At 41.0% G+C, this 14,683-nt stretch overlaps 1 long non-coding RNA gene across 2 annotated transcripts in view; it reads right to left on the bottom strand.

Annotated features, from left to right (window-relative positions):
- Positions 1-14,172, bottom strand: part of LOC141581005 (uncharacterized) — a 94,445-nt gene extending 80,273 nt beyond the window's left edge. Inside the window, exons 1-3 of one of the 2 annotated variants that reach the window (XR_012513400.1) lie at positions 13,989-14,172; positions 13,164-13,269; positions 12,558-12,647 (exon numbers count right to left, since the gene is read on the bottom strand). This is a non-coding gene — a long non-coding RNA (uncharacterized LOC141581005). The remainder of the gene's footprint in view (positions 1-12,557; positions 12,648-13,163; positions 13,270-13,988) is intronic. The other variant, XR_012513401.1, reaches the window with a different exon arrangement.
- Positions 14,173-14,683: the final 511 nt, after the last annotated feature.

Below are 14,683 nucleotides of genomic sequence, written 5' to 3'. Positions count from 1 at the left end.
ACTATTCATCAAGATAAAGAGGGACATTTTATACTGATAAAGTATCAATTAATCAAGAAGGCATAAAAAGCCTAAATGAATCAACATATGAACAGTTATTTAAAATACACTGGGCAGGGCTGGGCACGGTGACTCACGCCTATAATCCCAACACTTTGGGAGGCTGAGGCGGGTGGATCACAAAGTCAGGAGATCGAGACCATCCTGGTCAACATGGTGAAACCCCATCTCTACTAAAAATACAAAAATTAGCTGGGCATGGTGGCACACGCCTGTAGTCCCAGCTACTCAGGAGGCTGAGGCAGGAGAATTGCTTGAACCCAGGAGACGGAGGTTGTGGTGAGCCGAGATCATGCCATTGCACTCCAGCCTGGGTAACAAGAGCGAAACTCCATCTCAAGGAAAAAAAAAAAAAAAAAATACATTAGGCAAATTTAACAAAACCACTGGAAGAAATAGACAAATTTAAGATTACAACTGAAGACTATTCTTGCTCCAGTAGTTAATAACAAATAGACAAAACAACTGTAAGGCAAAAGAATATCTGAATATTAAACAATTTAACCTTATTGAGCTGTATATGTCCAAGAGAAACATACATATTTATTTCAAGTACACATGGCACATTCACCAAGACAAACCATCTGTTAAGAAATTAAAGAAGACACAATAAATATTATGTGTTGAAATAGTATTGTATTTTCTCTATGATGTAATTAAATAGAGTTAAAATAGAAGTTAACAAATATAAAATATGTTTTCTAAAACACTACTGCATTGGAAAGTTAAATAAAATCTTCCAAATATTCCATGAATCAAAAAAAGTACAAGGTAAATTTTAAAATATTTTAGATGAAACAGTAATAAATACATAATATTTTAAAATTTATGAGATATATATAAGGTAGTACTTGAAGTAATTGTATACCTTTAATTGCTTATATTAGAAAAATGGAAAGGATTTAAAATAAAAAATCTAATCTTCCCAACATCGAAGGCTAGAAAAAGAAAGACAAATTAAATAAAAATTAATAGGAAGGAAGGAAGGAAGGAAATAATAGATATCAAAGGTAATCAATAAAGTAGATTATTTCTTTGAAATGGTAAATAAAACTTATATGCTTCTAGTAAGACTGATCAAGAAAAACACAAACACATATTCATCATCAGAAATAAAATAGGAGACATTACTACAGATTCACAACTAACAAAGTTACTTCAACTTAGACAACTGATCAGATTTTCAGCTAATCAGAAGAAAGGCAAGGAGGTTTCTTCTCCTTGTATTGAAAGTCCCAGTCATTTTTATATAGGAAGAAAATCCTAAGCAAATTACAAAAAGATGAATACTACCTGAACTAATCATGAACTTAGCAATGTCACAATACACACTGTAAATAATCAAAATAAATTATATTTCTATATAATAGCAATAAAAAATTAGATTATACAATTTAAAAAATCATACTCAATAGACATAAAATACTTAGAGATAAATTTAGCAATAGCTGTACAAGAAATTTACATGAAAACAACATATAATCTCTAAGAGAAATTTTAAAATATCTAAATAAAGATCTGTACCTACTTCATGAACTGAAATTCTCAATACTTCCAAGATGTCATTTCTTCCCAAATTGATCTATTGATTCAATTCTATGCCAAGCAAAATCCAAGAAGCCTTTTTAAAAAGGAAATTGAAAAGCTGTTTCTACAATTTATATAAAAATACATGTAGTAGAGCCAAAGCAAATTTGAAAAAGAAGAACAAAGGCTTTCAAGATTTTTTTATAAAGTAATAATAGAAAAGGTACTGTGGTTTTTTGTGTAAGGAGAGATTTAAAAAAAAAATCAATGGAACACAGTAAAGAATCTAGAAATAGATTCACATCTATAAGGTCAATAGATGTTTGACAAAGGCACCGAAGTGATTCTTATTGCAATAATAGTCTTTTCAACAAAACTATTGTTGAAATGTCTGAAACATCTCAATATCTGTATAGAAAAAATAATAATCTTTACTCCTGTCCTCCACCACAGACAATAATTAATTCAAAGTAAACTGTAGACCTGAACCTAAAAGCTAAAACGACAGAGCTCCTAGAAGAAAACATAAGAGAGTATTTTTATGACTTCAAGGCAGGCCAAGATTTCTTAGGGGGGAAAAAAAACCATATAATAGAAAAAAAAATCAACTCCATCAAAATTAAAAACGTTCACTTATCACAGGATATTGATAAATAAATAAACTGGATAGCCAAAGACAAGGAGAGTGTCAAATGTGTCAAATGGCTTATATTTAGAATATAAAGAAGTCATACTCAATGAGACAGAGCAAAAGATTTCAACATACATTTCACAAAGCTATAGGAATGGCCAGTTTTATCAGGAACACAGACATTAAAACTCTAATGAAACACCACTTCAAACGTTAGAATGGCTACAGTTGAAAGGAGTGACCGTACCAAATGTTGAGAATGAGGAGCACCTGGAATTCTCCTACATGGATAGATGCTGGTAGAGTAAAACGGCACAGCCATTTTGGACAGTTCTCTGGCGGTTTCTTATAAAATTACACATACACACGCCCCATGACCCAGGATTGCATTCCTTGACATTTATCTAAGAGAAGTTAAAATATATGTCCCCCAAAATCTTGTATAAGAATGTTAATAGAAGCAGCAACAACAACAAAAAAGAAAAGCAACCCAAGTATCCATCAGCAATAGAACAGACAAATAAACTGTGGTATTTTCATACAAAGTGTACTACCCAGTGATTTTTTTTTAAAAAAAGATACTAATACATGCAAAATATGGAAGAATTCAAAACCATCATTCTTACTAAAGAAGACAGACAAAATAATGCATATTGTATGATTCCACTTATGTGACTGTTCTAAAACAGATATTATGAATCTGTGATGACAGAAATCAGAACTATGATTTTCTTTGGAGAGAAGGGCTAAGAATGTACTGGGAAGGGACATGAAAGAACTTTCTGGAGGGTGGAAATGGACTATGTCTTGATATGGATGTGTGTCACTCTAGTGTGCACATTTTTCAAAACTGATCAAACTGGTTAATTAAGATCTATGCATTTCACTGTACATTAATTACACAGCAATACAACTTTTAAAATCTTAACCGGTAATCCTCTCTTTTTGGCAAACTCCTGCTCATTAATTGCAGTCCTCAGAATGAACCCTTTCCCTCAGCCCCAAAAACTCATTTTGCAGCTGCTATCCTGCCAAGAGAATGAAATGGCAAACTCTAGTCTAATGTAGTTTCATATGCATTTTTTTCTTCAAACACATTCTCTTGCACCTGCAACATTGCACTATATAAAAAGAATAGATAAGAAAACCAGATGGAATCTCATCCAAATTTATTACTAAAGATAGTTCCCAAGTGAATGGCAGTACCACTTCTCTTCCACAGCCAGGCAGACATAGCAGTTCAAACATCTCTTTCTGAGTAGTGTAAACACTTCTCTGGTTTGAAAGTTTATTAAGTTTCCATTAAATTTTGATATTGCCCTGGCTCTAAGTGCCAGCTGGTTCATACACTTGAAAGAGCAAATGCTCAAACTGTTCACTACATTTGGTCAGCAAAGGTCCTTCCCATTTTTTCCTCAAGCCCAGTCAAAATCCTCTCCAGAATCTCAAACTTACAGAACCATAGACAAAGAAATCTCTCAGCAAGGGGCTATTACAAGCATCTCAAGAAACTCACTACCTTTAACACTACAGCCATTTGCACCAGTAACATCAAGGTTTGAGCCTCTTCAGATCAAATTTTCCAACCATGTTGATCAATAATTTTAAAAGACTGGAAAAATCTGTTTCTAAAATCTTTTTTAAATGTTCCTGGGTACACATGCAGGACATGCAGCTTTGTTATACAGGTAAACAAGTGTCAGGATGGTTTGCTGCACCTATCAACCCATCACCCGGGTATTAAGCCCAGCATGCATTAGCTCTTTACTCTAATGCTCTCCCTCAAGACCCCCCAAACAGGCTCTAGTGTGTTTTGTTCCCTTCGCACTGTCCATGTGTTCTTTACTGTTCAGCTCAAACTTGTAAGTGAGAACATGAGGTGTTTGGTTTTCTGTTCCTGCATCAATCTGAGGATGATGGCTTCTAGCTTCATAATGTTCCTGCAAAGGATATGATCTCATTCTTTTATGGCTGCATTGTATTCCATGGTATATATATGCCATATTTTCTTTATCCAGTCTATCACTGATGGGCATTTGGGTTGATTCCATGTCTTTGCTATTGTGAATAGTGCTGCAATGAGCATATCCACAACCCCATTAAAATGTGGGGAAATGAAACACTTCTCAAAAGAAGACATACATTCAACCAACAAACATATGAATAAAAGCTCAACCTCACTGATTATTAGAGAAATGTAAATCAAAACCACAATGAGATACTATCTCATGCCAGTCAGAACAGTGATAATTAAAAAATTAAGAAACAACAGATGCTGGTGAGGTTGCAGAGAATTAGGAATGCTTTTACAGTGCTGGTGGGAATATAAATTAGTTTATTTCTAAATTTTTAAGCAGGAAAAGTAAAATGCAACCAATAATGTTCAGCTTCTAGTGGAATTATCAGAAAATTCCATTTCTAATTCTCCAAAGAAAAACATGTTAGTAGTCCCCATCAATCTACCTTAGTAGATCTAGAAGTCCTAGCATCCCCAAACGCTAGTACTAGTTGATTGCAAATTATTAATTTCATAGTAAAACCAATATGAAGATGGTAATAAGAAGAAGTCTTTATGTCCCCCAAATTGCCTTATCTAACAATCTCTCATTTGGCTTGGCTAAGAATTATAGGGGTCACGTTGTGTAAAGATTCCTGAAAATATAAACCAATCATGGGTGCCCTCCTTAACATTCCATCATCAAACTTTCAAACATTCTGCATCTGTTCTGATCTTCCCTTCTTCCCTCCTGTTGCAGTGAGCAACTCCTCTTGCACCTAAGACCAACTAATCCACCTCTAGTTGGGATCTCAGCCTCTTCTGTCTTCTAAGACAGTGGTTCTTAATCCTGGCTGCACATTTGAGTCACCTAGTGAGCTTTTGTTGAAAGCACACACACATACACACACACACACACACACACACACACACACACACACACACACACCCCATGCCCCAGCCTCCCTCCAGAAAGAAACTGTGGAGGGTAGGAATAAAAGCTTGGACATCAACATTTTTTCAAAGTTCTCCAGGAAATTTGAATGCACAACCAGAGTTGAGAAACTCTAATTTAGAAAAATTATGCAATCCATTATTGTTTCTGTGGGCACTGGTTCCTTCCCACCATACATTTAGATAAAATTAAGTCCCCTACTATAAAAGTTCTTTCCTAAGTCCCTCCACCCTTCTCTAACTATCGCCCAGCTCTGTCCTCACAATATATTGCTATTTTTACTTGTTTCATTCGATTTTCTTAAACCATAAACCCGTAGTCATTTTTGTCACCTACTTCTTTCTCACTTCCATGAACTCCCTCCAAGATACCTTTTGAAAATACTCCCTTTTCTCCACTTTTATTTCCTTATCTTCAGTTCAAACCATCAACTTCTCTCCGTGATTTGTTGTAGCTAGTGGCCTCCAATGGGTTTTCCTCTATCCACTTGGTCTGAATCACCTTCCCAGGTATACATCACAGAGCACCAGAGAAAATTCAGAGTGCCACAACCTACATCATGAGTTTCTTTCGCACTTCAACTCTTGAAATGCTTCTGTATATTCAAAGACATTGTTAAAGAATGAATAGATAAGCCATAGACTAGAAAAACGTATTACAACAACACACACACACAAAACACAATACACACAACATACACACAGACACATATACATTTGTATCTGGATAGAAATAGTTAGGTCCAGAATATTTTAATCATGTTTAAAAATTCAAAAAGAGAGAATCAGACCAATAGAAAAAGAAACGCAAAGCAACCATTTACAAAAATGGTCTTGTATTAATCAGAGAAATGCAATTTAAAACTATGATGACACACCAATACCCTCCTCCAAAATGACATGATATTAGAAAGTCTGGCGATATCAAGCATTGGCAATAGGAATTAAAATAGGCTGCTGGAGATTATACAAATAGATACAACCACTCTGCAGAACAGCTAAATTTAAAAACACGCATACTCTATAACCCAACATTTCTACCCCTAGGTTTTTAGCTAAGAAAAAATATTACATATATGAATATGTAGCTATGAGAATGTTCATTGTGTGTGTTGTATGCTAGCATTGCAGGAGGTGTAAGACTTTGTGTTGTGTGTGTATGATGGGTTTGTGAGTGTGCTGTGAACGTCTGATGGGTGTGCAATTGGTGTGTTTGTTGTGCATGTCCTTTATAACATGTGTTATTTGTCACATGTGCTGTGCTGTGTGTCACATGTGCTGTGTGCATGTCATGTGTGTTATATGTACCATGTGTGTGTTTGTGTCACATGTCTATGCGTCATCTGTGTTGTGCTTGTGCACTCTGTGTGTTGTATGGGAGGACATGATAGGTAGGTGTTGTTATAGACATTGTTCTCTCTAGTGTGTGTATTCTGTGTGTGAGTGTGAGTTTGTGTGTGATTGCAGCCTTTGTGGGCAGTAGAGCAGGCCAATGGGAATGATATCTAATCCATCCCAGAATTATCCCTCTTTATGGCAAATACCATGAAGGTCCAGGTACCAAATTGACATATGCTTTCCTTTAAAACTAAATTCTAAAAATTTAAAGAAGAGTGATTTAAATAAAAATGTCAAGTGAATAACTGCATAGATGTTGTATGGAATAAGCAAGATTATTTAAAAAGAGGTTTGAGAAACCCTAGTGCTCGAGGAATTTCAAATCCATCTCCATGATTCAGTGACATAAATTCTGAATTTTTCTCTCTGAAATTTAAGATCTCTGATAGAAAATTACTATAAAGTAAATCATGGGCCAGGCATGGTGGCTCATACCTGTAATCCCAGCATTTTGGGAGGACACGGCAGGTGGATCACTCAAGGCCAGAAGTTCAAGATGAGCCTGGCCAAGGTGGCGAAACACTGTCTCCACTAAAAATATTGAATCGCTTGAACCCACAAGGCAGAGGTTGCAGCGAGCTGAGATCATGCCACTGCAGTCCAGCCTGAGTGACAGAATGAGACTCCCCTCCAACACACAAAAATAATAAGTAAGCAAATGAATTAAAAAAAAAAAAGACAGAATGAAAGGAGCCAAGCATTCCCCACCCTCTGACGAGCTAAGTTCACAACTGGGTCACCAGGTCACCTCCAGGCAGGCAGGGAGGAGTCCTCATGGCCGCACCTGAAGAAACAGTGGAGCCAGGCTGTTGTCTGGAGCACATCACAGACACAGGCCTGGGAAAGGACCTAACTAGAAATAAATCCATGCCCACGCAAATAGGAATATCACTAACTGTATAAAGAAACATGTAACATATAAATGGAGGCATCAACATATATGTAAATACAGATTAGAATAGAAATGTTTATAGGTACAACAGCCTAGAGCTGTGTGCCATTCTGTAGTGGTGTTTTTCTACGTATGAGGGAGGCAAACATATATACATATACATGAACATTTACATAGACATATATATGTGTGTATATAGATAACATATATTCCTATTTATTTAAATAGATAGTATGTTAATTATTTACAGGTATATATAAATACCTATATAGAGAGAGGTAACATCCATACATATAAATGCCTACCTGATATATACACAGCATGGCGTGGTGTTACGACGGCATATGGCAATGTCTCATGCCTGGCAAGGCCACTCTGCTCAGCAGTGACTCTTGAGTGGCCATGGTCAGCCAGCCTCTTCCCTGGGAGAAAGGCCCACTTTCCCTTGTTCTGGCATCTCCCAAGTTCCTGCATCTTTTCAGGCAGAGTAAACAGGTGGTCCTGGTCCACAGGCAAGAGCCATCGCAGGCCTGGACCCCAGTGTAAACATGAGGTGGAGCCACCAGGACTGAGTGTCCACCAACCACCAAGCTGGGCAACAGTACGCAGTGGCAATGACCTCCTGCACCCTCCCCAGACTTCTGAGAGGGTCGGCGTCAAGACTCCGCACCATTTTATGCTGTGTCTGGCAGTTGGTAGGTTGCTTTTATTTACATCTCTGGGCTAACCTGTGCAGGAGGTATGATCATTTTCCCAAACCAAGGGTGAGGTGCGTATCTCAGGAGAGCTAAGTTGGTGGCCTCCTCCACAGAGGACTTCATATAAGTTCACCTTTGAGTTTCAGGTGCTGTCATTAACCAGGTAAGTACCTTCCCTAGCATCACATGGTTATGAATGGGCCGAGTTAGCATTAACCTGGTCTGATTGCAAAACTCCCATGCCTTCCGCTGTAGCAAGACTGCCCCTGGGTGCCACGCCCAACCCACCTTCCCCATTGCCACGCAACCCTCATCCACTGGGAGTCCCTCCACCCAACAGATCCCCTGCTCCACAAAGACACAAGGTGTCTCCCAAGCGCTCCCTCTGGGAAACACAGCACTGGCCTCACCTTTTCAGACATGGAGCAATTTCTCTCTGAGACAGGCAGAGAACATAATGAATGAACAAGACCTTAAGGAAAAGAGAGAGCAAACCATATTTTTCTTTCTTTTGAGATAAAAATAATATGCCCGCACATTAGATCTCCTGTGACAGAGCTAATGTCCAGGAGCAAAATCAGAAAAAAGCATCCTCCTCTTGCTAATGTGAACATAACAATGGGCCCCTCTGATGACCACAGCACCACAAAAGTCCCTGTCAAGCCATGGTCGGCAATGAGACCTATGAGAGTTCAAGAGGAAAGTCTTTCCTTCCTTCACTTCATCCCTATTCGCTAAGTACAGCCAGAAAATAACCGTAAAAATTAACCTACAGCTCAATGGCTTATGTAAGAATGCCTTAATAAAAATATGTTGGCAAGGTTATTGAACTATACAATTAAACCCCTCCCACTCGATACTTTTCAGTCTAATTTCTGTCTAAAGCTTATTCAGCAAACCCAAATGCCAATTCTCTCCTTCAGTTTCCACTTCTTTGAACCTGCTAATTTACGAATGAGAAAGGATTTATTTGTGTTATTAGCTACATGTAACCTCTCGTTGAAAAAGTACTTTTAAATGCTGAAATCCTGAGATGCCTCGAGATTCACCAAATATCTGAAGGATGACTTTGATTTTTTTTTTCTTCCACAAGCTGTGTTTGATTTACATCAATTAGGCCCTCCACATAAGGTATCATATAACAGGAAGGCTAATAACCCAGAAATAACCTCATTAAAAGAGACAGCATATCGGTCTAAACAGAATGAACTCTAAGCAGAAAAATTAGTGACCTGGAAAGAAGCAGGGAGAGGTAATGGCAGTACCAAGAAAAAATACATCCCTGTTAGCAAGTCAAAGGAGAAATCACCAGCAATAAAGTAAGAATACAATAGAGGCAGAGGCGGAACATTTTTGTAATGTTTTTAATCTGTTCAAATCCTGTAACATGCAATTTATTTTTCCTCTGGTCAAAAATAGTCTCTGAAATCACGCATGTATTCCTTGTAGACGCAGGCACACACACAAAAAAGGGAGGACTCACACCAGCCTGTCCCTAGGTGGGTTGTGTTGACTGTATCTCTAAGGTCAGACGGTTTCCAGGGCTCTGAATTTTCCCGCCACGGTGAACACCTCCTCAGATGGGTGAGCCCCGCTTGTACCACCGCCCACCTGATCCCAGCTTATGTCAGGAGTTTTTCTCCTTGGCATAAAGACGCAATCTGCTCTATCCTATGACACAGCCCATCAGAAACACAAAGGTCCCCTTCTGTGACTCCCTGTTAACTTCAAGTGCCCTCCTCCTATGCAATTCCCATTTTATGGGCATTTTGTAAATGCATGATTTGCCAAGAAATGACTTTCTATGAAGCCTCGTGTGTGTGTGTGTGTGTGTGTGTGTGTGTGTGTGTGTGTTGTGTGTTTTAAGAGCAGGAAGGTGGTCACATCAGAGGGAAACCATTTTTTAATGGTAAAATGCAGCAAAAAGAGGAAATCTAGGTGTTGCTCCAGCTCCTGGGATCTGAGGAGTCTGGCTCATAATGGGTGATCCCAGAAGACTGTATTCAAATCCTGCTCAGTTCCTGAGTCAGCACAGTGATGCTTAATTGAAGAAATAGAGATAAGCTTTACATGTGTAGTAAGTGTTTTTACAGAGCACGCTAAGACAGGGATTGCAGTGGAGTCCATGGGAACCTCCTGATTCACTCTTCCTTGAATTTCCCATGGACCTTTCCTGGGCAGGTCAAGTCGGCAGTCAAAATTCACTTATCCGGGGACTCTGGCTTTTGAACAATTCCCCAGCCACAGGACACACAGGAGTCTAAGCCCTTGCATAACCCCCAGAAGAGGATGAGAAAGTGGGAAGCTGGAGCCTAGGAGACCCTGGTAAGAGGCTGAGGCCTCAGCCTCAAATGACTCATGCTAAGGCCACCTCCAGGGCTTTGGAGCTCAGGGTTTCCTAGAGTCATGCAGTCTGCATCATTTCTGTCTTGCCCCATTGCTACTTAAAGCTCAGAGTACCAGGTTCTGAGCCAGAAATCTTGATATTACCTTGAGGCCTGAAGGGAGACTCATGACTATGAAGAAGGCTGGCAGAATATCTGTTACTTCCTGCATCCCATCTCCCTACCACCCCTCTGATTGCCATCACACCTCTAGATGGACAGGTGACTACGAGACTATGTGGCCTAGCCCACTATGTCAACACACTGCTCCTGGTTTTCAGGTGACACTCCCTTTCTTTCTCCAACAAACCCTCTGCTCCACCACCTCCCCTTTCCCTGGGAGCCAAGCCCATGCTCACCTGCATGCCTTTGCCCTTCTGCCCTTTCCCAGCCTCACCGTCTCCCCCAGCAACCTCCTCCTTCTCCTGGCCTAACCCACACAACTCTCAAGTCCAAGTTCATTTCCCTGCACCCCTGGAAGCCCTTCTCGATGCTGTCTGTCACTTCCAGCATCACCTCCTGACCTAGTTCTAGAATCACACAATCCCTCCCTTTCCGTTTGGTTCTGTTCCTTAACTATTCTAGAAAGATGATGAAAGCAAATGCTGCTTCCCTAGGACAGGGACCACAGACATGGGTTTTTCCATGGTCCGGGCTGATGGTTCAGCAAAAGGGGACTTGGAGAGGACACCAGCCAGTGGAGGGGATTAAGGGGACAGCTGTTGCCATGTGGTGAAATCAGACCAGCACTACCAAATGCAAATGTTCTCTTTACCAAAAAAAAAAAAAAAAAAAAATTAAAGTTAGAAATTTTAATTTTTATGTGAAATCTTCTGGAGTTGGTGAAAGAAATAATGTGTACAGGGGTCCATTTCTAAGACAAAGAGCCTTAAGTAGGCTTAGGTCAGCAAACTACAGAAGAAACAGGATATACTAGGCCCTGCTTGGATAGCTGATGCCTGCTTGTCAGCCTTCCCCTTCCCCCACCTGAACCACCTTTACCTGAACCAAGAAAGTTTAATCTAAGATGAAAGTGTACTAGCTTGCAAAACAGCTCCTTTTCTCTGTTCTTATCAGCATCTCCCGCTACTTAGGTCACAGGTCAAATACTTAAAGAGCTCCTAAGCTAACTAGGATTGCGATGCATTGTGGGTTGCAACAAAATGCAGCAAGACAACCCAAATAAATAAATAAATAAACACACCTACAGCCCCCACCCAACAATCAATAGGCAACGTCTGGGAAGACTGTGACTCCAGGGTACGCAGCCTGTGAGGATCTGTGGAGGGACCTGCACCTTAAGGAATACATTGCTTGTTGAAACTGTGCTGGGTATGTCTGCCTATCGAACATTCAGTCTTGCAAGATCATTACAAGTCTCACTTGCACTGTTCCCTGGGTCTCTGAGTCTTTGGGTTTGGATGGGCGAGTTTCTCACATTGGCAACCTATGCTATAACGGTTTTAAGCATGAGTTAGCCAGGCACAGCCTCTTGGTGGCCATCCCAGTGCATGGCCGGAAGGCTGCATGCTCCCTCCTAGGTGATGGGAAGTGGCTTCTGGGGGTCCTTTCTTTCTCCAGTAAACCCTCTGATCCAGCACCTCACCTCCCCCTGGGAGTCAAGCTCATGCCCCGGTAGGTTTGAGTAGGTTTCTCTGGCCCGTTGCATCTTCTCACACCCTGGGCTGCAGCTAGGTACCCACCTCTCCTACAGCTCACCTGGCTGCAGCCCAGGCGTGGGAAGATGGAAGGGGCCTTTGAAAAGCGGGGCATCTCCTGCCTCATGCCCCACAAGGAGACAAGACTGCCTCCCCAGTTTCCCTCCTGCAGCGGGTGGGGCCATTCTGGCTTTTCTTACAGCATCATTAAGGCAAAGAAAACAACCCTAAAGTGTTTCGTGCAACTCCGTGAGGGTTGCCAGAGAGCTAAGAGCTTCTTAAGCAGCTTCCTTCCAGGCCATTTGGGCCCCTTCTATAAATAAAGCTTTAGACAATTTCGGAAAAGCATATTTATTTACCTGATAGATCATAACGGCTCCTGTGGTGTCTTTAGCCCTGTTGGGTGATCTTCAAGCACTTAGCTCCCTCTCACCTAGTTAGGCTTCCTTCTGGGCAGAAAAAAAAAAAAAATAGAGTTGAACTCCTTGGAGGAGCAGGCGCCTGACGTGGGGTGGTCCTCCTCACCGTGGGCTCACTCTGATTCAAGCCATTAACACAGAGGCGGCAGCAGATGCCAAGGGGAAATTATTAATAAGCAATGTCTAGAGGACTCCAAGCCAGCACAAACATTTCTAAAGTGGCAGAGGGAAGGGGCGGGCAGTGGGGGGAGGAGGGAACCACCATTGTTCTTTTCTCAAAAGAGCAGGACCAAGAGGAAAACAGAAGAGAACAACCCGAGGAAGACGAATGATTACAAGGGAAACAATTCGTTCCCTCTCTGGTTTCACCTGCTTGGATTTTTGAGCACAGGTATCCCTACATGCTTTTCTTGGTTCAAACCGTGCAGAGGAAGGGCTTAGCTCAGGTGTTCTCAGCCTTGGCATGACCAATATTTTGGGGCAGGACCGCTTATCTGGGACTGACCCAGGTATCACAGGATGCCTTTCGGCATCCCTGGCCTCTACCTGTAGAATGCCAGGAGCAGCTCTCTCTCCTAGTGTGACAACTGCAGCATCTTCAGGCATTGACATACACCTTCTGGGGAGAAGAATCACTCCTGGCTGAGAACTGCTGAAATTAGACATAGAGATAAAATTGAGAATCAGTGCAGAAAAAAATCAGAAGGGTCAAGAAAAGATCAAGACAGCAGGCGGACCCGAGTTCCAATCCCAGCTCCACCTCTTCCCAGGTGACCTTGATGGAATGACTTCCCACCTGGGCTTCAGGTTTTTTTTCACCTCTAAAATGGGATGATACTTAACCATGTCAATCACATGAGATATTGCTGAGCATTGAAACATTATTCGTATTGTGTCCTTAGCACAAAGCTTGGCAGAGAATTTAAAAATCAAAAATCACCAATTATTATTGTAACTATGTCTATTAGGGTAGGCAAAATGTTCTCTGACAACCTACCACACATGAAGGGTTCCAGTTCCTCTGATCAGTGTGCTTCATCCCAAGAAGCCTTTGCTGTGTGGAGGCAGATTAGCAATAATACCATCCCCCCGCAAAAGTTATATTCCAGGAAAGACCCTTAAACTAGTTGCATCAGTCATGGTTGGTTGCAAGTGACTGGAACTGACACTTAAGCAGAAGAAGAGTGTCCCAGAATGCTGAGGGCAGCTCCAGATCCCAGAATCAAAAAAGAAGGCCATGGAGCCATCCTCAGCACAGGGCAGAACCTGAGCAAATCTGTGTCTGTGACAGCAGGGACCGATCTACGCTGCTCTCAGAGTATGACCCCTGAAATTAGTTAGTGCCATGCTTTTCTTCTTCTTTGTTCTCACCTCTCTCCGCTCAAGGCTCAAAGTCCCAGGAGGCATCCGGTGCAGCGGCTCACACTTGTAATCCCAGCACTTTGGGAACTTGAAATGGGAGGATCACTTGAGGCCAGGAGTTCAAGACCAGCCTGGGCAACATAACAAGACTCCATCTCTATAAAAGATTAAAAAATTAGCCAGGTGTGGTGGCACGTGTTAGCTACTCAGGAAGCTAAGGCAGGAGGGTTTGCTTGAGCCCAGGAGTTTGAGGCTACAGTGAGATATCATTGCGCCACTACTGTACTCCAGCCTGGGTGACAGAGAGAGACCCTGTTTCAAAAAAAAAAAAAAAAAAAAAAAAAAAAAAAAACTTCCCAGGAGAGAATGTAATTGACTACCTGGAGTCTCATGCTCAACCTGACCTGTATGAGTAGCAGGCACTTTGGTTGACAGGTCTTCTAAGCCCTACCTCATGGAGGAAGGGGACGCATCATTTCTAATAGGAAATTGGAATGCCGTTATCCCAAAAAAGAAACAGAACACTGAGGGCTGAGTGGGTCAAAGCAACACTCCATCACCACGCTTCTGTATTTTAGAATGCACCCATTTGCTCTTTGCTGGGGCAATAGCTGTGTGTTACTTTAGCACAGAAAGCAGAAGCATTCCACCTGTTCAGTATTCACTTTACAACTTCACCACAAGTTCCCAAATAAGATTTCCAG

This window comes from Saimiri boliviensis, chromosome 14 (assembly GCF_048565385.1).
Source record: "Saimiri boliviensis isolate mSaiBol1 chromosome 14, mSaiBol1.pri, whole genome shotgun sequence".
In the NCBI taxonomy this organism is placed as follows: Eukaryota; Metazoa; Chordata; class Mammalia; order Primates; family Cebidae; genus Saimiri; species Saimiri boliviensis.
This window is presented reverse-complemented; position numbering and strand designations above follow the sequence as displayed.